This window comes from Cyanistes caeruleus, unplaced genomic scaffold (assembly GCF_971803275.1).
Source record: "Cyanistes caeruleus unplaced genomic scaffold, bCyaCae1.hap1.1 HAP1_SCAFFOLD_124, whole genome shotgun sequence".
In the NCBI taxonomy this organism is placed as follows: domain Eukaryota; kingdom Metazoa; phylum Chordata; class Aves; order Passeriformes; family Paridae; genus Cyanistes; species Cyanistes caeruleus.
The window spans coordinates 283103-302245 of record NW_028255921.1 but is presented as its reverse complement, the minus strand read 5'-3'; the positions used below and the strand labels follow the sequence as shown (position 1 = coordinate 302245).

Sequence of the window (19143 nt, the reverse complement as noted above, 5' to 3'; positions counted from 1 at the left end):
CAGCCAGGCAGCTGCAGGGTGTCCACCTCCGTGGAATAGTACCATACCTCTTTTGGAACAAATGCAGACATCCTGCAGGGATGGAGAGCAAAATCCAAGCGATGGGGAGCTTTGGGGACTGCTGGGGGAATCAGGGAGCAGGTGGCAACAAGGTGACAGGAGTAGGCTTGGAGCAGGGTGAATGAAGAGCGTGCTGGCACAAGGAGCCAAGGGTTGTGTTGTGGCCGTTGCTGGATGCTGGAAGTTCTAGCTGGAGCGTGCACTGTGACATCACCGCCAGGAGTTCAGGCCCAGGCTGAAGTAGACAACGGAGACCGTAGAATGAATGATGGAATCCCTGGGTGCTTGGGCTTGGAAGGGACCCTAAAGACCATCTTGTTCCAAGCGGAGCGATCTTCGCCCAGAATAGGTTGCTCAGAGCCCCGCTCCCAGCTGGCCTTGGATGTTGCCAAGGATGGAGCATCCCCAGCCTCTGTGCACAGCCTGGGCCAGTGCCCCAGCAGCCTGAGTGGAAAAGAGCAGCTTCATTAGATCCAACTTCAAGCTCACTCCTGCATTCGAAAAGCTTCTCCTCTCTGTGCCCATCTTTCCTAGAGCTGCAGGGAGGCCTCGCCAGCCCCCTTCTCTTTCCAGGCTGAGCATCCCCAGCCCCACACGGACAGCAGTCCGATGCGTGGCAGTCAAGGCTAAAGGGTAGCAAATGGCTACATCAGGAAGTGAGAGATGGAAGCTTTTGAAGATGGAAGCTTTACCTCTAAATGTAGAAAAGAAAGAGAAGTGGAGGGGGAAATGGTGGGACTCTGGCTCTGTTCTAACTGGCGAAGATTTTCTTTTCTTCTTTTCTGTCGTGCTAACCCAAGTTTTGTTGTTTGAAAGGAGGTTTAGCAAAATATCCATCGTCTTCTCCACTGCTGAAACACTGAACAACACCTGGGCAGGCTGAGGATGCAGAGCAAAACCTGCAAATATCTACTGCTGATCGTGATCCTGGGGAATGCAGCTAAAGCCAGCCAAAAGCAATTTCTGGAAAGTCAAGCCTGCTTTACGTTTTCTGGAGTTTGGTTGTGCCAACTTCACCAGTCATTTCTAAAAAAGGAAAAGAAACTCCAAGCAAAAGAGAGAAAAACACAAAGAAACCAACCCAAAGAAACCAATCAAACAAACAGATAAAACACCCCCAATCAAACCAAAGGCAATGAGAAGTTAGGACTAGTTGTAAGGATATCACAGCAGGCGAATGGCTGCTTCCTACTTGGATCACCATCCAAAGCCACCTAGAACAACTTCTCCAAAAGATACCCAAAAGGAGAAATGGAAAAAGTGATCCATGGCAGCTCTGCATTGTGGTGAAGGATGAGCATGCAGTGGTACAGATGCAGCATTGCCCACCCTCCAGGCTGCTGTTTGCTCTGCTGAAAGACTCTTGCAGGACTCTTGTGGCCCCTCTCCATGCAATGGAAATCCTTGCCACAGCTCTCAGTTGAGGCACTGGCATTTCCAGAGCCAGATTCAGGCACAATCCTACTGCCTGCTGAGCATCTGGGAAAGCTGCTGAGCATCTTCAGGCCTAGAAGCACAAAAGAGCTCAGGCTCTCCCCGAACTGGGTTTTCAGGGCAGCTTTCCATATCTCTGCAAGATTTCTTCATCCCTCAACACGTCTGACTTTATGATGTCCAACGATGCATTTGGGTTTCTTCCGTCCTCTTGTGTGCCCGTGAGTAAGCTTCCACGTGGATGAAGGAGATTGTGTACAGGACAATTGATTGCGGCATTGCCATTTGGCTTCACTGTCACTCAGTTGAACACGGTCCTTATCTAAGAAGGACTTCCAAGAAATGGGTAGGAGTTTTGGCTGTGAGAGGAGCAGAAAGCACATTTTCTACAGCAAATTGCTAGCTGATGCACTTTCCTCCCTGCCAAAATAGTGATTGCCATTCATCTTCCTGGGAAGAATGTAAAGACCCATTCAGAGATGCCAGGTTCAGCTGGCCTGTGGCTTTGTGTGCCTCATTTCACATGTCCAATTTCAAGGGCCACTAAAAGAGGCTCATGTTTGCCTTGCTACCCACAAGTGCTGTAGGTATTTCCAGGAGAAGAGGGAAAACATCGCTGTCCTGTGGTGTGGTAGAAATGCCACCACAACTGTGATTCTGTGAGCAAAGCCAGCCAGTGCTTTTTGGGGCAGCAGCAGCAGCTGAGAGTGTGGCAGAGCGGTTGTGATACTCTTTTTAGAGTCCTGCAAACATTGTTCCCGAAACAACCCACAGCTTTGCAAATGTGCCCGAAGAAAATGCAAAGAGAACTGGGGTGTGAAAATCAAAGACTGTTTATCTGTAGAAGAAAAGGAACAAGAATGAACTACACCACATATTTACACTGTAAGAATATTGGTAACAACAACAACCACAACAACAACAACAAACTATAGAACCTATTTACCTGAGAAGAGATCTAACAAAACTCTATGAAACGTATTTACAGACAACTTAAACAAACTCTAAAACCTCTATCCTGAACACAACAACTGTAAAACGTATGTACAGCAGGGTGGCATCTGTGTCTGTGATGTCCCTAAGTCCTGGAAGAAAAACAAGTAGCACGGTCAGTGCAGTCAGGCACGGAAGGGTGTTCCATGTGCTGCCGGACTGGGACACTGGCCCAGTGGGACTCTGCTGCCAGAAGGGAGCCTGGCTGGGGGCTGTGGCCCAGGCACTGGAACAGGGCTTGTGTGGCCCACAGCAAGCCCAGGCCAGGCCAGGGATGGCCAGCAGAATCCAGTGCATGGGCTAGCGTGTCCCCTGAGCAGGAAGTGCCCAGCCCGGCCCCAGGCTGGCAGCAGGGGCCCCACTCTGCCTGTGGGGAGCACCTGCCTGTTCTGCTGCTGGCATCGGTCTTCATCCCAAGACCATGTCTTCCTCCTTGTCTTTTAGATCAATATCCATCTCTTCAACATAATCTTTCGTTTCCACCTCCATCTCTTCCTCTGTCTCGTACATATCCACATCCATCTCTTCCTCTCCAGTATCCTCTCCCTCCACTTCCATGGCTTCTTCTCTATCAGTCTGTGTATCGAAGTCCGTCTCCTCCTCTCCGTCTGTGCCAGCCTGCAGAGGTTAGCAAAATTTCCCACCCTGTCCCACAGAGCTCCAGCCCAGCCAGGCAGCTGCAGGGTGTCCACCTCCGTGGAATAGTACCATACCTCTTTTGGAACAAATGCAGACATCCTGCAGGGATGGAGAGCAAAATCCAAGCGATGGGGAGCTTTGGGGACTGCTGGGGGAATCAGGGAGCAGGTGGCAACAAGGTGACAGGAGTAGGCTTGGAGCAGGGTGAATGAAGAGCGTGCTGGCACAAGGAGCCAAGGGTTGTGTTGTGGCCGTTGCTGGATGCTGGAAGTTCTAGCTGGAGCGTGCACTGTGACATCACCGCCAGGAGTTCAGGCCCAGGCTGAAGTAGACAACGGAGACCGTAGAATGAATGATGGAATCCCTGGGTGCTTGGGCTTGGAAGGGACCCTAAAGACCATCTTGTTCCAAGCGGAGCGATCTTCGCCCAGAATAGGTTGCTCAGAGCCCCGCTCCCAGCTGGCCTTGGATGTTGCCAAGGATGGAGCATCCCCAGCCTCTGTGCACAGCCTGGGCCAGTGCCCCAGCAGCCTGAGTGGAAAAGAGCAGCTTCATTAGATCCAACTTCAAGCTCACTCCTGCAGTTGAAAGGCTTCTCCTCCCTGTGCCCATCTTTCCTAGAGCTGCAGGGAGGCCTCGCCAGCCCCCTTCTCTTTCCAGGCTGAGCATCCCCAGCCCCACACGGACAGCAGTCCGATGCGTGGCAGTCAAGGCTAAAGGGTAGCAAATGGCTACATCAGGAAGTGAGAGATGGAAGCTTTTGAAGATGGAAGCTTTACCTCTAAATGTAGAAAAGAAAGAGAAGTGGAGGGGGAAATGGTGGGACTCTGGCTCTGTTCTAACTGGCGAAGATTTTCTTTTCTTCTTTTCTGTCGTGCTAACCCAAGTTTTGTTGTTTGAAAGGAGGTTTAGCAAAATATCCATCGTCTTCTCCACTGCTGAAACACTGAACAACACCTGGGCAGGCTGAGGATGCAGAGCAAAACCTGCAAATATCTACTGCTGATCGTGATCCTGGGGAATGCAGCTAAAGCCAGCCAAAAGCAATTTCTGGAAAGTCAAGCCTGCTTTACGTTTTCTGGAGTTTGGTTGTGCCAACTTCACCAGTCATTTCTAAAAAAGGAAAAGAAACTCCAAGCAAAAGAGAGAAAAACACAAAGAAACCAACCCAAAGAAACCAATCAAACAAACAGATAAAACACCCCCAATCAAACCAAAGGCAATGAGAAGTTAGGACTAGTTGTAAGGATATCACAGCAGGCGAATGGCTGCTTCCTACTTGGATCACCATCCAAAGCCACCTAGAACAACTTCTCCAAAAGATACCCAAAAGGAGAAATGGAAAAAGTGATCCATGGCAGCTCTGCATTGTGGTGAAGGATGAGCATGCAGTGGTACAGATGCAGCATTGCCCACCCTCCAGGCTGCTGTTTGCTCTGCTGAAAGACTCTTGCAGGACTCTTGTGGCCCCTCTCCATGCAATGGAAATCCTTGCCACAGCTCTCAGTTGAGGCACTGGCATTTCCAGAGCCAGATTCAGGCACAATCCTACTGCCTGCTGAGCATCTGGGAAAGCTGCTGAGCATCTTCAGGCCTAGAAGCACAAAAGAGCTCAGGCTCTCCCCGAACTGGGTTTTCAGGGCAGCTTTCCATATCTCTGCAAGATTTCTTCATCCCTCAACACGTCTGACTTTATGATGTCCAACGATGCATTTGGGTTTCTTCCGTCCTCTTGTGTGCCCGTGAGTAAGCTTCCACGTGGATGAAGGAGATTGTGTACAGGACAATTGATTGCGGCATTGCCATTTGGCTTCACTGTCACTCAGTTGAACACGGTCCTTATCTAAGAAGGACTTCCAAGAAATGGGTAGGAGTTTTGGCTGTGAGAGGAGCAGAAAGCACATTTTCTACAGCAAATTGCTAGCTGATGCACTTTCCTCCCTGCCAAAATAGTGATTGCCATTCATCTTCCTGGGAAGAATGTAAAGACCCATTCAGAGATGCCAGGTTCAGCTGGCCTGTGGCTTTGTGTGCCTCATTTCACATGTCCAATTTCAAGGGCCACTAAAAGAGGCTCATGTTTGCCTTGCTACCCACAAGTGCTGTAGGTATTTCCAGGAGAAGAGTGAAAACATCGCTGTCCTGTGGTGTGGTAGAAATGCCACCACAACTGTGATTGTGTGAGCAAAGCCAGCCAGTGCTTTTTGGGGCAGCAGCAGCAGCTGAGAGTGTGGCAGAGCGGTTTTGATACTCTTTTTAGAGTCCTGCAAACATTGTTCCCGAAACAACCCACAGCTTTGCAAATGTGCCCGAAGAAAATGCAAAGAGAACTGGGGTGTGAAAATCAAAGACTGTTTATCTGTAGAAGAAAAGGAACAAGAATGAACTACACCACATATTTACACTGTAAGAATATTGGTAACAACAACAACCACAACAACAACAACAAACTATAGAACCTATTTACCTGAGAAGAGATCTAACAAAACTCTATGAAACGTATTTACAGACAACTTAAACAAACTCTAAAACCTCTATCCTGAACACAACAACTGTAAAACGTATGTACAGCAGGGTGGCATCTGTGTCTGTGATGTCCCTAAGTCCTGGAAGAAAAACAAGTAGCACGGTCAGTGCAGTCAGGCACGGAAGGGTGTTCCATGTGCTGCCGGGCTGGGACACTGGCCCAGTGGGACTCTGCTGCCAGAAGGGAGCCTGGCTGGGGGCTGTGGCCCAGGCACTGGAACAGGGCTTGTGTGGCCCACAGCAAGCCCTGGCCAGGCCAGGGATGGCCAGCAGAATCCAGTGCATGGGCTAGCGTGTCCCCTGAGCAGGAAGTGCCCAGCCCGGCCCCAGGCTGGCAGCAGGGGCCCCACTCTGCCTGTGGGGAGCACCTGCCTGTTCTGCTGCTGGCATCGGTCTTCATCCCAAGACCATGTCTTCCTCCTTGTCTTTTAGATCAATATCCATCTCTTCAACATAATCTTTCGTTTCCACCTCCATCTCTTCCTCTGTCTCGTACATATCCACATCCATCTCTTCCTCTCCAGTATCCTCTCCCTCCACTTCCATGGCTTCTTCTCTATCAGTCTGTGTATCGAAGTCCGTCTCCTCCTCTCCGTCTGTGCCAGCCTGCAGAGGTTAGCAAAATTTCCCACCCTGTCCCACAGAGCTCCAGCCCAGCCAGGCAGCTGCAGGGTGTCCACCTCCGTGGAATAGTACCATACCTCTTTTGGAACAAATGCAGACATCCTGCAGGGATGGAGAGCAAAATCCAAGCGATGGGGAGCTTTGGGGACTGCTGGGGGAATCAGGGAGCAGGTGGCAACAAGGTGACAGGAGTAGGCTTGGAGCAGGGTGAATGAAGAGCGTGCTGGCACAAGGAGCCAAGGGTTGTGTTGTGGCCGTTGCTGGATGCTGGAAGTTCTAGCTGGAGCGTGCACTGTGACATCACCGCCAGGAGTTCAGGCCCAGGCTGAAGTAGACAACGGAGACCGTAGAATGAATGATGGAATCCCTGGGTGCTTGGGCTTGGAAGGGACCCTAAAGACCATCTTGTTCCAAGCGGAGCGATCTTCGCCCAGAATAGGTTGCTCAGAGCCCCGCTCCCAGCTGGCCTTGGATGTTGCCAAGGATGGAGCATCCCCAGCCTCTGTGCACAGCCTGGGCCAGTGCCCCAGCAGCCTGAGTGGAAAAGAGCAGCTTCATTAGATCCAACTTCAAGCTCACTCCTGCATTCGAAAAGCTTCTCCTCTCTGTGCCCATCTTTCCTAGAGCTGCAGGGAGGCCTCGCCAGCCCCCTTCTCTTTCCAGGCTGAGCATCCCCAGCCCCACACGGACAGCAGTCCGATGCGTGGCAGTCAAGGCTAAAGGGTAGCAAATGGCTACATCAGGAAGTGAGAGATGGAAGCTTTTGAAGATGGAAGCTTTACCTCTAAATGTAGAAAAGAAAGAGAAGTGGAGGGGGAAATGGTGGGACTCTGGCTCTGTTCTAACTGGCGAAGATTTTCTTTTCTTCTTTTCTGTCGTGCTAACCCAAGTTTTGTTGTTTGAAAGGAGGTTTAGCAAAATATCCATCGTCTTCTCCACTGCTGAAACACTGAACAACACCTGGGCAGGCTGAGGATGCAGAGCAAAACCTGCAAATATCTACTGCTGATCGTGATCCTGGGGAATGCAGCTAAAGCCAGCCAAAAGCAATTTCTGGAAAGTCAAGCCTGCTTTACGTTTTCTGGAGTTTGGTTGTGCCAACTTCACCAGTCATTTCTAAAAAAGGAAAAGAAACTCCAAGCAAAAGAGAGAAAAACACAAAGAAACCAACCCAAAGAAACCAATCAAACAAACAGATAAAACACCCCCAATCAAACCAAAGGCAATGAGAAGTTAGGACTAGTTGTAAGGATATCACAGCAGGCGAATGGCTGCTTCCTACTTGGATCACCATCCAAAGCCACCTAGAACAACTTCTCCAAAACATATCCAACAGGACAAATGGAAAAAGTGATCCATGGCAGCTCTGCATTGTGGTGAAGGATGAGCATGCAGTGGTACAGATGCAGCATTGCCCACCCTCCAGGCTGCTGTTTGCTCTGCTGAAAGACTCTTGCAGGACTCTTGTGGCCCCTCTCCATGCAATGGAAATCCTTGCCACAGCTCTCAGTTGAGGCACTGGCATTTCCAGAGCCAGATTCAGGCACAATCCTACTGCCTGCTGAGCATCTGGGAAAGCTGCTGAGCATCTTCAGGCCTAGAAGCACAAAAGAGCTCAGGCTCTCCCCGAACTGGGTTTTCAGGGCAGCTTTCCATATCTCTGCAAGATTTCTTCATCCCTCAACACGTCTGACTTTATGATGTCCAACGATGCATTTGGGTTTCTTCCGTCCTCTTGTGTGCCCGTGAGTAACCTTCCACGTGGATGAAGGAGATTGTGTACAGGACAATTGATTGCGGCATTGCCATTTGGCTTCACTGTCACTCAGTTGAACACGGTCCTTATCTAAGAAGGACTTCCAAGAAATGGGTAGGAGTTTTGGCTGTGAGAGGAGCAGAAAGCACATTTTCTACAGCAAATTGCTAGCTGATGCACTTTCCTCCCTGCCAAAATAGTGATTGCCATTCATCTTCCTGGGAAGAATGTAAAGACCCATTCAGAGATGCCAGGTTCAGCTGGCCTGTGGCTTTGTGTGCCTCATTTCACATGTCCAATTTCAAGGGCCACTAAAAGAGGCTCATGTTTGCCTTGCTACCCACAAGTGCTGTAGGTATTTCCAGGAGAAGAGGGAAAACATCGCTGTCCTGTGGTGTGGTAGAAATGCCACCACAACTGTGATTGTGTGAGCAAAGCCAGCCAGTGCTTTTTGGGGCAGCAGCAGCAGCTGAGAGTGTGGCAGAGCGGTTGTGATACTCTTTTTAGAGTCCTGCAAACATTGTTCCCGAAACAACCCACAGCTTTGCAAATGTGCCCGAAGAAAATGCAAAGAGAACTGGGGTGTGAAAATCAAAGACTGTTTATCTGTAGAAGAAAAGGAACAAGAATGAACTACACCACATATTTACACTGTAAGAATATTGGTAACAACAACAACCACAACAACAACAACAAACTATAGAACCTATTTACCTGAGAAGAGATCTAACAAAACTCTATGAAACGTATTTACAGACAACTTAAACAAACTCTAAAACCTCTATCCTGAACACAACAACTGTAAAACGTATGTACAGCAGGGTGGCATCTGTGTCTGTGATGTCCCTAAGTCCTGGAAGAAAAACAAGTAGCACGGTCAGTGCAGTCAGGCACGGAAGGGTGTTCCATGTGCTGCCGGACTGGGACACTGGCCCAGTGGGACTCTGCTGCCAGAAGGGAGCCTGGCTGGGGGCTGTGGCCCAGGCACTGGAACAGGGCTTGTGTGGCCCACAGCAAGCCCAGGCCAGGCCAGGGATGGCCAGCAGAATCCAGTGCATGGGCTAGCGTGTCCCCTGAGCAGGAAGTGCCCAGCCCGGCCCCAGGCTGGCAGCAGGGGCCCCACTCTGCCTGTGGGGAGCACCTGCCTGTTCTGCTGCTGGCATCGGTCTTCATCCCAAGACCATGTCTTCCTCCTTGTCTTTTAGATCAATATCCATCTCTTCAACATAATCTTTCGTTTCCACCTCCATCTCTTCCTCTGTCTCGTACATATCCACATCCATCTCTTCCTCTCCAGTATCCTCTCCCTCCACTTCCATGGCTTCTTCTCTATCAGTCTGTGTATCGAAGTCCGTCTCCTCCTCTCCGTCTGTGCCAGCCTGCAGAGGTTAGCAAAATTTCCCACCCTGTCCCACAGAGCTCCAGCCCAGCCAGGCAGCTGCAGGGTGTCCACCTCCGTGGAATAGTACCATACCTCTTTTGGAACAAATGCAGACATCCTGCAGGGATGGAGAGCAAAATCCAAGCGATGGGGAGCTTTGGGGACTGCTGGGGGAATCAGGGAGCAGGTGGCAACAAGGTGACAGGAGTAGGCTTGGAGCAGGGTGAATGAAGAGCGTGCTGGCACAAGGAGCCAAGGGTTGTGTTGTGGCCGTTGCTGGATGCTGGAAGTTCTAGCTGGAGCGTGCACTGTGACATCACCGCCAGGAGTTCAGGCCCAGGCTGAAGTAGACAACGGAGACCGTAGAATGAATGATGGAATCCCTGGGTGCTTGGGCTTGGAAGGGACCCTAAAGACCATCTTGTTCCAAGCGGAGCGATCTTCGCCCAGAATAGGTTGCTCAGAGCCCCGCTCCCAGCTGGCCTTGGATGTTGCCAAGGATGGAGCATCCCCAGCCTCTGTGCACAGCCTGGGCCAGTGCCCCAGCAGCCTGAGTGGAAAAGAGCAGCTTCATTAGATCCAACTTCAAGCTCACTCCTGCATTCGAAAAGCTTCTCCTCTCTGTGCCCATCTTTCCTAGAGCTGCAGGGAGGCCTCGCCAGCCCCCTTCTCTTTCCAGGCTGAGCATCCCCAGCCCCACACGGACAGCAGTCCGATGCGTGGCAGTCAAGGCTAAAGGGTAGCAAATGGCTACATCAGGAAGTGAGAGATGGAAGCTTTTGAAGATGGAAGCTTTACCTCTAAATGTAGAAAAGAAAGAGAAGTGGAGGGGGAAATGGTGGGACTCTGGCTCTGTTCTAACTGGCGAAGATTTTCTTTTCTTCTTTTCTGTCGTGCTAACCCAAGTTTTGTTGTTTGAAAGGAGGTTTAGCAAAATATCCATCGTCTTCTCCACTGCTGAAACACTGAACAACACCTGGGCAGGCTGAGGATGCAGAGCAAAACCTGCAAATATCTACTGCTGATCGTGATCCTGGGGAATGCAGCTAAAGCCAGCCAAAAGCAATTTCTGGAAAGTCAAGCCTGCTTTACGTTTTCTGGAGTTTGGTTGTGCCAACTTCACTAGTCATTTCTAAAAAAAGAAAAGAAACTCCAAGCAAAAGAGAGAAAAACACAAAGAAACCAACCCAAAGAAACCAATCAAACAAACAGATAAAACACCCCCAATCAAACCAAAGGCAATGAGAAGTTAGGACTAGTTGTAAGGATATCACAGCAGGCGAATGGCTGCTTCCTACTTGGATCACCATCCAAAGCCACCTAGAACAACTTCTCCAAAACATACCCAACAGGAGAAATGGAAAAAGTGATCCATGGCAGCTCTGCATTGTGGTGAAGGATGAGCATGCAGTGGTACAGATTGCCCACCCTCCAGGCTGCTGTTTGCTCTGCTGAAAGACTCTTGCAGGACTGTGGCCCCTCTCCATGCAATGGAAATCCTTGCCACAGCTCTCAGTTGAGGCACTGGCATTTCCAGAGCCAGATTCAGGCACAATCCTACTGCCTGCTGAGCATCTGGGAAAGCTGCTGAGCATCTTCAGGCCTAGAAGCACAAAAGAGCTCAGGCTCTCCCCGAACTGGGTTTTCAGGGCAGCTTTCCATATCTCTGCAAGATTTCTTCATCCCTCAACACGTCTGACTTTATGATGTCCAACGATGCATTTGGGTTTCTTCCGTCCTCTTGTGTGCCCGTGAGTAAGCTTCCACGTGGATGAAGGAGATTGTGTACAGGACAATTGATTGCGGCATTGCCATTTGGCTTCACTGTCACTCAGTTGAACACGGTCCTTATCTAAGAAGGACTTCCAAGAAATGGGTAGGAGTTTTGGCTGTGAGAGGAGCAGAAAGCACATTTTCTACAGCAAATTGCTAGCTGATGCACTTTCCTCCCTGCCAAAATAGTGATTGCCATTCATCTTCCTGGGAAGAATGTAAAGACCCATTCAGAGATGCCAGGTTCAGCTGGCCTGTGGCTTTGTGTGCCTCATTTCACATGTCCAATTTCAAGGGCCACTAAAAGAGGCTCATGTTTGCCTTGCTACCCACAAGTGCTGTAGGTATTTCCAGGAGAAGAGGGAAAACATCGCTGTCCTGTGGTGTGGTAGAAATGCCACCACAACTGTGATTGTGTGAGCAAAGCCAGCCAGTGCTTTTTGGGGCAGCAGCAGCAGCTGAGAGTGTGGCAGAGCGGTTTTGATACTCTTTTTAGAGTCCTGCAAACATTGTTCCCGAAACAACCCACAGCTTTGCAAATGTGCCCGAAGAAAATGCAAAGAGAACTGGGGTGTGAAAATCAAAGACTGTTTATCTGTAGAAGAAAAGGAACAAGAATGAACTACACCACATATTTACACTGTAAGAATATTGGTAACAACAACAACCACAACAACAACAACAAACTATAGAACCTATTTACCTGAGAAGAGATCTAACAAAACTCTATGAAACGTATTTACAGACAACTTAAACAAACTCTAAAACCTCTATCCTGAACACAACAACTGTAAAACGTATGTACAGCAGGGTGGCATCTGTGTCTGTGATGTCCCTAAGTCCTGGAAGAAAAACAAGTAGCACGGTCAGTGCAGTCAGGCACGGAAGGGTGTTCCATGTGCTGCCGGACTGGGACACTGGCCCAGTGGGACTCTGCTGCCAGAAGGGAGCCTGGCTGGGGGCTGTGGCCCAGGCACTGGAACAGGGCTTGTGTGGCCCACAGCAAGCCCAGGCCAGGCCAGGGATGGCCAGCAGAATCCAGTGCATGGGCTAGCGTGTCCCCTGAGCAGGAAGTGCCCAGCCCGGCCCCAGGCTGGCAGCAGGGGCCCCACTCTGCCTGTGGGGAGCACCTGCCTGTTCTGCTGCTGGCATCGGTCTTCATCCCAAGACCATGTCTTCCTCCTTGTCTTTTAGATCAATATCCATCTCTTCAACATAATCTTTCGTTTCCACCTCCATCTCTTCCTCTGTCTCGTACATATCCACATCCATCTCTTCCTCTCCAGTATCCTCTCCCTCCACTTCCATGGCTTCTTCTCTATCAGTCTGTGTATCGACGTCCGTCTCCTCCTCTCCGTCTGTGCCAGCTTGCAGAGGTAGCAAAATTTCCCACCCTGTCCCACAGAGCTCCAGCCCAGCCAGGCAGCTGCGGGGTGTCCGCCTCCGTGGAATAGTACCATAGCTCTTTTGGAACAAATGCAGACATCCTGCAGGGATGGAGAGCAAAATCCAAGCGATGGGGAGCTTTGGGGACTGCTGGGGGAATCAGGGAGCAGGTGGCAACAAGGTGACAGGAGTAGGCTTGGAGCAGGGTGAATGAAGAGCGTGCTGGCACAAGGAGCCAAGGGTTGTGTTGTGGCCGTTGCTGGATGCTGGAAGTTCTAGCTGGAGCGTGCACTGTGACATCACCGCCAGGAGTTGAGGCCCAGGCTGAAGTGGACAACGGAGACCGTAGAATGAATGATGGAATCCCTGGGTGCTTGGGCTTGGAAGGGACCCTAAAGACCATCTTGTTCCAAGCGGAGCGATCTTCCCCTAGAATAGGTTGCTCAGAGCCCCGCTCCCAGCTGGCCTTGGATGTTGCCAAGGATGGAGCATCCCCAGCCTCTGTGCACAGCCTGGGCCAGTGCCCCAGCAGCCGGAGTGGAAAAGAGCAGCTTCATTAGATCCAACTTCAAGCTCACTCCTGCAGTTGAAAGGCTTCTCCTCCCTGTGCCCATCTTTCCTAGAGCTGCAGGGAGGCCTCGCCAGCCCCCTTCTCTTTCCAGGCTGAGCATCCCCAGCCCCACACGGACAGCAGTCCGATGCGTGGCAGTCAAGGCTAAAGGGTAGCAAATGGCTACATCAGGAAGTGAGAGATGGAAGCTTTTGGAGATGGAAGCTTTACCTCTAAATGTAGAAAAGAAAGAGAAGTGGAGGGGGAAATGGTGGGACTCTGGCTCTGTTCTAACTGGCGAAGATTTTCTTTTCTTCTTTTCTGTCGTGCTAACCCAAGTTTTGTTGTTTGAAAGGAGGTTTAGCAAAATATCCATCGTCTTCTCCACTGCTGAAACACTGAACAACACCTGGGCAGGCTGAGGATGCAGAGCAAAACCTGCAAATATCTACTGCTGATCGTGATCCTGGGGAATGCAGCTAAAGCCAGCCAAAAGCAATTTCTGGAAAGTCAAGCCTGCTTTACGTTTTCTGGAGTTTGGTTGTGCCAACTTCACCAGTCATTTCTAAAAAAGGAAAAGAAACTCCAAGCAAAAGAGAGAAAAACACAAAGAAACCAACCCAAAGAAACCAATCAAACAAACAGATAAAACACCCCCAATCAAACCAAAGGCAATGAGAAGTTAGGACTAGTTGTAAGGATATCACAGCAGGCGAATGGCTGCTTCCTACTTGGATCACCATCCAAAGCCACCTAGAACAACTTCTCCAAAACATATCCAACAGGACAAATGGAAAAAGTGATCCATGGCAGCTCTGCATTGTGGTGAAGGATGAGCATGCAGTGGTCCAGATGCAGCATTGCCCACCCTCCAGGCTGCTGTTTGCTCTGCTGAAAGACTCTTGCAGGACTCTTGTGGCCCCTCTCCATGCAATGGAAATCATTGCCACAGCTCTCAGTTGAGGCACTGGCATTTCCAGAGCCAGATTCAGGCACAATCCTACTGCCTGCTGAGCATCTGGGAAAGCTGCTGAGCATCTTCAGGCCTAGAAGCACAAAAGAGCTCAGGCTCTCCCCGAACTGGGTTTTCAGGGCAGCTTTCCATATCTCTGCAAGATTTCTTCATCCCTCAACACGTCTGACTTTATGATGTCCAACGATGCATTTGGGTTTCTTCCGTCCTCTTGTGTGCCCGTGAGTAACCTTCCACGTGGATGAAGGAGATTGTGTACAGGACAATTGATTGCGGCATTGCCATTTGGCTTCACTGTCACTCAGTTGAACACGGTCCTTATCTAAGAAGGACTTCCAAGAAATGGGTAGGAGTTTTGGCTGTGAGAGGAGCAGAAAGCACATTTTCTACAGCAAATTGCTAGCTGATGCACTTTCCTCCCTGCCAAAATAGTGATTGCCATTCATCTTCCTGGGAAGAATGTAAAGACCCATTCAGAGATGCCAGGTTCAGCTGGCCTGTGGCTTTGTGTGCCTCATTTCACATGTCCAATTTCAAGGGCCACTAAAAGAGGCTCATGTTTGCCTTGCTACCCACAAGTGCTGTAGGTATTTCCAGGAGAAGAGGGAAAACATCGCTGTCCTGTGGTGTGGTAGAAATGCCACCACAACTGTGATTGTGTGAGCAAAGCCAGCCAGTGCTTTTTGGGGCAGCAGCAGCAGCTGAGAGTGTGGCAGAGCGGTTTTGATACTCTTTTTAGAGTCCTGCAAACATTGTTCCCGAAACAACCCACAGCTTTGCAAATGTGCCCGAAGAAAATGCAAAGAGAACTGGGGTGTGAAAATCAAAGACTGTTTATCTGTAGAAGAAAAGGAACAAGAATGAACTACACCACATATTTACACTGTAAGAATATTGGTAACAACAACAACCACAACAACAACAACAAACTATAGAACCTATTTACCTGAGAAGAGATCTAACAAAACTCTATGAAACGTATTTACAGACAACTTAAACAAACTCTAAAACCTCTATCCTGAACACAACAACTGTAAAACGTATGTACAGCAGGGTGGCATCTGTGTCTGTGATGTCCCTAAGTCCTGGAAGAAAAACAAGTAGCACGGTCAGTGCAGTCAGGCACGGAAGGGTGTTCCATGTGCTGCCGGACTGGGACACTGGCCCAGTGGGACTCTGCTGCCAGAAGGGAGCCTGGCTGGGGGCTGTGGCCCAGGCACTGGAACAGGGCTTGTGTGGCCCACAGCAAGCCCAGGCCAGGCCAGGGATGGCCAGCAGAATCCAGTGCATGGGCTAGCGTGTCCCCTGAGCAGGAAGTGCCCAGCCCGGCCCCAGGCTGGCAGCAGGGGCCCCACTCTGCCTGTGGGGAGCACCTGCCTGTTCTGCTGCTGGCATCGGTCTTCATCCCAAGACCATGTCTTCCTCCTTGTCTTTTAGATCAATATCCATCTCTTCAACATAATCTTTCGTTTCCACCTCCATCTCTTCCTCTGTCTCGTACATATCCACATCCATCTCTTCCTCTCCAGTATCCTCTCCCTCCACTTCCATGGCTTCTTCTCTATCAGTCTGTGTATCGAAGTCCGTCTCCTCCTCTCCGTCTGTGCCAGCCTGCAGAGGTTAGCAAAATTTCCCACCCTGTCCCACAGAGCTCCAGCCCAGCCAGGCAGCTGCAGGGTGTCCACCTCCGTGGAATAGTACCATACCTCTTTTGGAACAAATGCAGACATCCTGCAGGGATGGAGAGCAAAATCCAAGCGATGGGGAGCTTTGGGGACTGCTGGGGGAATCAGGGAGCAGGTGGCAACAAGGTGACAGGAGTAGGCTTGGAGCAGGGTGAATGAAGAGCGTGCTGGCACAAGGAGCCAAGGGTTGTGTTGTGGCCGTTGCTGGATGCTGGAAGTTCTAGCTGGAGCGTGCACTGTGACATCACCGCCAGGAGTTCAGGCCCAGGCTGAAGTAGACAACGGAGACCGTAGAATGAATGATGGAATCCCTGGGTGCTTGGGCTTGGAAGGGACCCTAAAGACCATCTTGTTCCAAGCGGAGCGATCTTCGCCCAGAATAGGTTGCTCAGAGCCCCGCTCCCAGCTGGCCTTGGATGTTGCCAAGGATGGAGCATCCCCAGCCTCTGTGCACAGCCTGGGCCAGTGCCCCAGCAGCCTGAGTGGAAAAGAGCAGCTTCATTAGATCCAACTTCAAGCTCACTCCTGCATTCGAAAAGCTTCTCCTCTCTGTGCCCATCTTTCCTAGAGCTGCAGGGAGGCCTCGCCAGCCCCCTTCTCTTTCCAGGCTGAGCATCCCCAGCCCCACACGGACAGCAGTCCGATGCGTGGCAGTCAAGGCTAAAGGGTAGCAAATGGCTACATCAGGAAGTGAGAGATGGAAGCTTTTGAAGATGGAAGCTTTACCTCTAAATGTAGAAAAGAAAGAGAAGTGGAGGGGGAAATGGTGGGACTCTGGCTCTGTTCTAACTGGCGAAGATTTTCTTTTCTTCTTTTCTGTCGTGCTAACCCAAGTTTTGTTGTTTGAAAGGAGGTTTAGCAAAATATCCATCGTCTTCTCCACTGCTGAAACACTGAACAACACCTGGGCAGGCTGAGGATGCAGAGCAAAACCTGCAAATATCTACTGCTGATCGTGATCCTGGGGAATGCAGCTAAAGCCAGCCAAAAGCAATTTCTGGAAAGTCAAGCCTGCTTTACGTTTTCTGGAGTTTGGTTGTGCCAACTTCACCAGTCATTTCTAAAAAAGGAAAAGAAACTCCAAGCAAAAGAGAGAAAAACACAAAGAAACCAACCCAAAGAAACCAATCAAACAAACAGATAAAACACCCCCAATCAAACCAAAGGCAATGAGAAGTTAGGACTAGTTGTAAGGATATCACAGCAGGCGAATGGCTGCTTCCTACTTGGATCACCATCCAAAGCCACCTAGAACAACTTCTCCAAAACATACCCAACAGGAGAAATGGAAAAAGTGATCCATGGCAGCTCTGCATTGTGGTGAAGGATGAGCATGCAGTGGTACAGATTGCCCACCCTCCAGGCTGCTGTTTGCTCTGCTGAAAGACTCTTGCAGGACTGTGGCCCCTCTCCATGCAATGGAAATCCTTGCCACAGCTCTCAGTTGAGGCACTGGCATTTCCAGAGCCAGATTCAGGCACAATCCTACTGCCTGCTGAGCATCTGGGAAAGCTGCTGAGCATCTTCAGGCCTAGAAGCACAAAAGAGCTCAGGCTCTCCCCGAACTGGGTTTTCAGGGCAGCTTTCCATATCTCTGCAAGATTTCTTCATCCCTCAACACGTCTGACTTTATGATGTCCAACGATGCATTTGGGTTTCTTCCGTCCTCTTGTGTGCCCGTGAGTAACCTTCCACGTGGATGAAGGAGATTGTGTACAGGACAATTGATTGCGGCATTGCCATTTGGCTTCACTGTCACTCAGTTGAACACGGTCCTTATCTAAGAAGGACTTCCAAGAAATGGGTAGGAGTTTTGGCTGTGAGAGGAGCAGAAAGCACATTTTCTACAGCAAATTGCTAGCTGATGCACTTTCCTCCCTGCCAAAATAGTGATTGCCATTCATCTTCCTGGGAAGAATGTAAAGACCCATTCAGAGATGCCAGGTTCAGCTGGCCTGTGGCTTTGTGTGCCTCATTTCACATGTCCAATTTCAAGGGCCACTAAAAGAGGCTCATGTTTGCCTTGCTACCCACAAGTGCTGTAGGTATTTCCAGGAGAAGAGGGAAAACATCGCTGTCCTGTGGTGTGGTAGAAATGCCACCACAACTGTGATTGTGTGAGCAAAGCCAGCCAGTGCTTTTTGGGGCAGCAGCAGCAGCTGAGAGTGTGGCAGAGCGGTTGTGATACTCTTTTTAGAGTCCTGCAAACATTGTTCCCGAAACAACCCACAGCTTTGCAAATGTGCCCGAAGAAAATGCAAAGAGAACTGGGGTGTGAAAATCAAAGACTGTTTATCTGTAGAAGAAAAGGAACAAGAATGAACTACACCACATATTTACACTGTAAGAATATTGGTAACAACAACAACCACAACAACAACAACAAACTATAGAACCTATTTACCTGAGAAGAGATCTAACAAAACTCTATGAAACGTATTTACAGACAACTTAAACAAACTCTAAAACCTCTATCCTGAACACAACAACTGTAAAACGTATGTACAGCAGGGTGGCATCTGTGTCTGTGATGTCCCTAAGTCCTGGAAGAAAAACAAGTAGCACGGTCAGTGCAGTCAGGCACGGAAGGGTGTTCCATGTGCTGCCGGACTGGGACACTGGCCCAGTGGGACTCTGCTGCCAGAAGGGAGCCTGGCTGGGGGCTGTGGCCCAGGCACTGGAACAGGGCTTGTGTGGCCCACAGCAAGCCCAGGCCAGGCCAGGGATGGCCAGCAGAATCCAGTGCATGGGCTAGCGTGTCCCCTGAGCAGGAAGTGCCCAGCCCGGCCCCAGGCTGGCAGCAGGGGCCCCACTCTGCCTGTGGGGAGCACCTGCCTGTTCTGCTGCTGGCATCGGTCTTCATCCCAAGACCATGTCTTCCTCCTTGTCTTTTAGATCAATATCCATCTCTTCAACATAATCTTTCGTTTCCACCTCCATCTCTTCCTCTGTCTCGTACATATCCACATCCATCTCTTCCTCTCCAGTATCCTCTCCCTCCACTTCCATGGCTTCTTCTCTATCAGTCTGTGTATCGAAGTCCGTCTCCTCCTCTCCGTCTGTGCCAGCCTGCAGAGGTTAGCAAAATTTCCCACCCTGTCCCACAGAGCTCCAGCCCAGCCAGGCAGCTGCAGGGTGTCCACCTCCGTGGAATAGTACCATACCTCTTTTGGAACAAATGCAGACATCCTGCAGGGATGGAGAGCAAAATCCAAGCGATGGGGAGCTTTGGGGACTGCTGGGGGAATCAGGGAGCAGGTGGCAACAAGGTGACAGGAGTAGGCTTGGAGCAGGGTGAATGAAGAGCGTGCTGGCACAAGGAGCCAAGGGTTGTGTTGTGGCCGTTGCTGGATGCTGGAAGTT

General features: G+C 50.2%; 1 long non-coding RNA gene across 1 annotated transcript; it reads right to left on the bottom strand.

Moving 5' to 3' along the window:
- Window positions 1–11758: 11758 nt before the first annotated feature.
- On the bottom strand, window positions 11759–18323 carry LOC147646103 (uncharacterized). The gene is made up of 5 exons (XR_015281957.1): window positions 15802–18323; window positions 15473–15706; window positions 12644–15180; window positions 12321–12553; window positions 11759–12028 (listed from the first exon to the last, which is right to left on the bottom strand). It is a non-coding gene; the product is annotated as an uncharacterized LOC147646103 (long non-coding RNA).
- Between the last annotated feature and the right edge of the window lie 820 nt (window positions 18324–19143).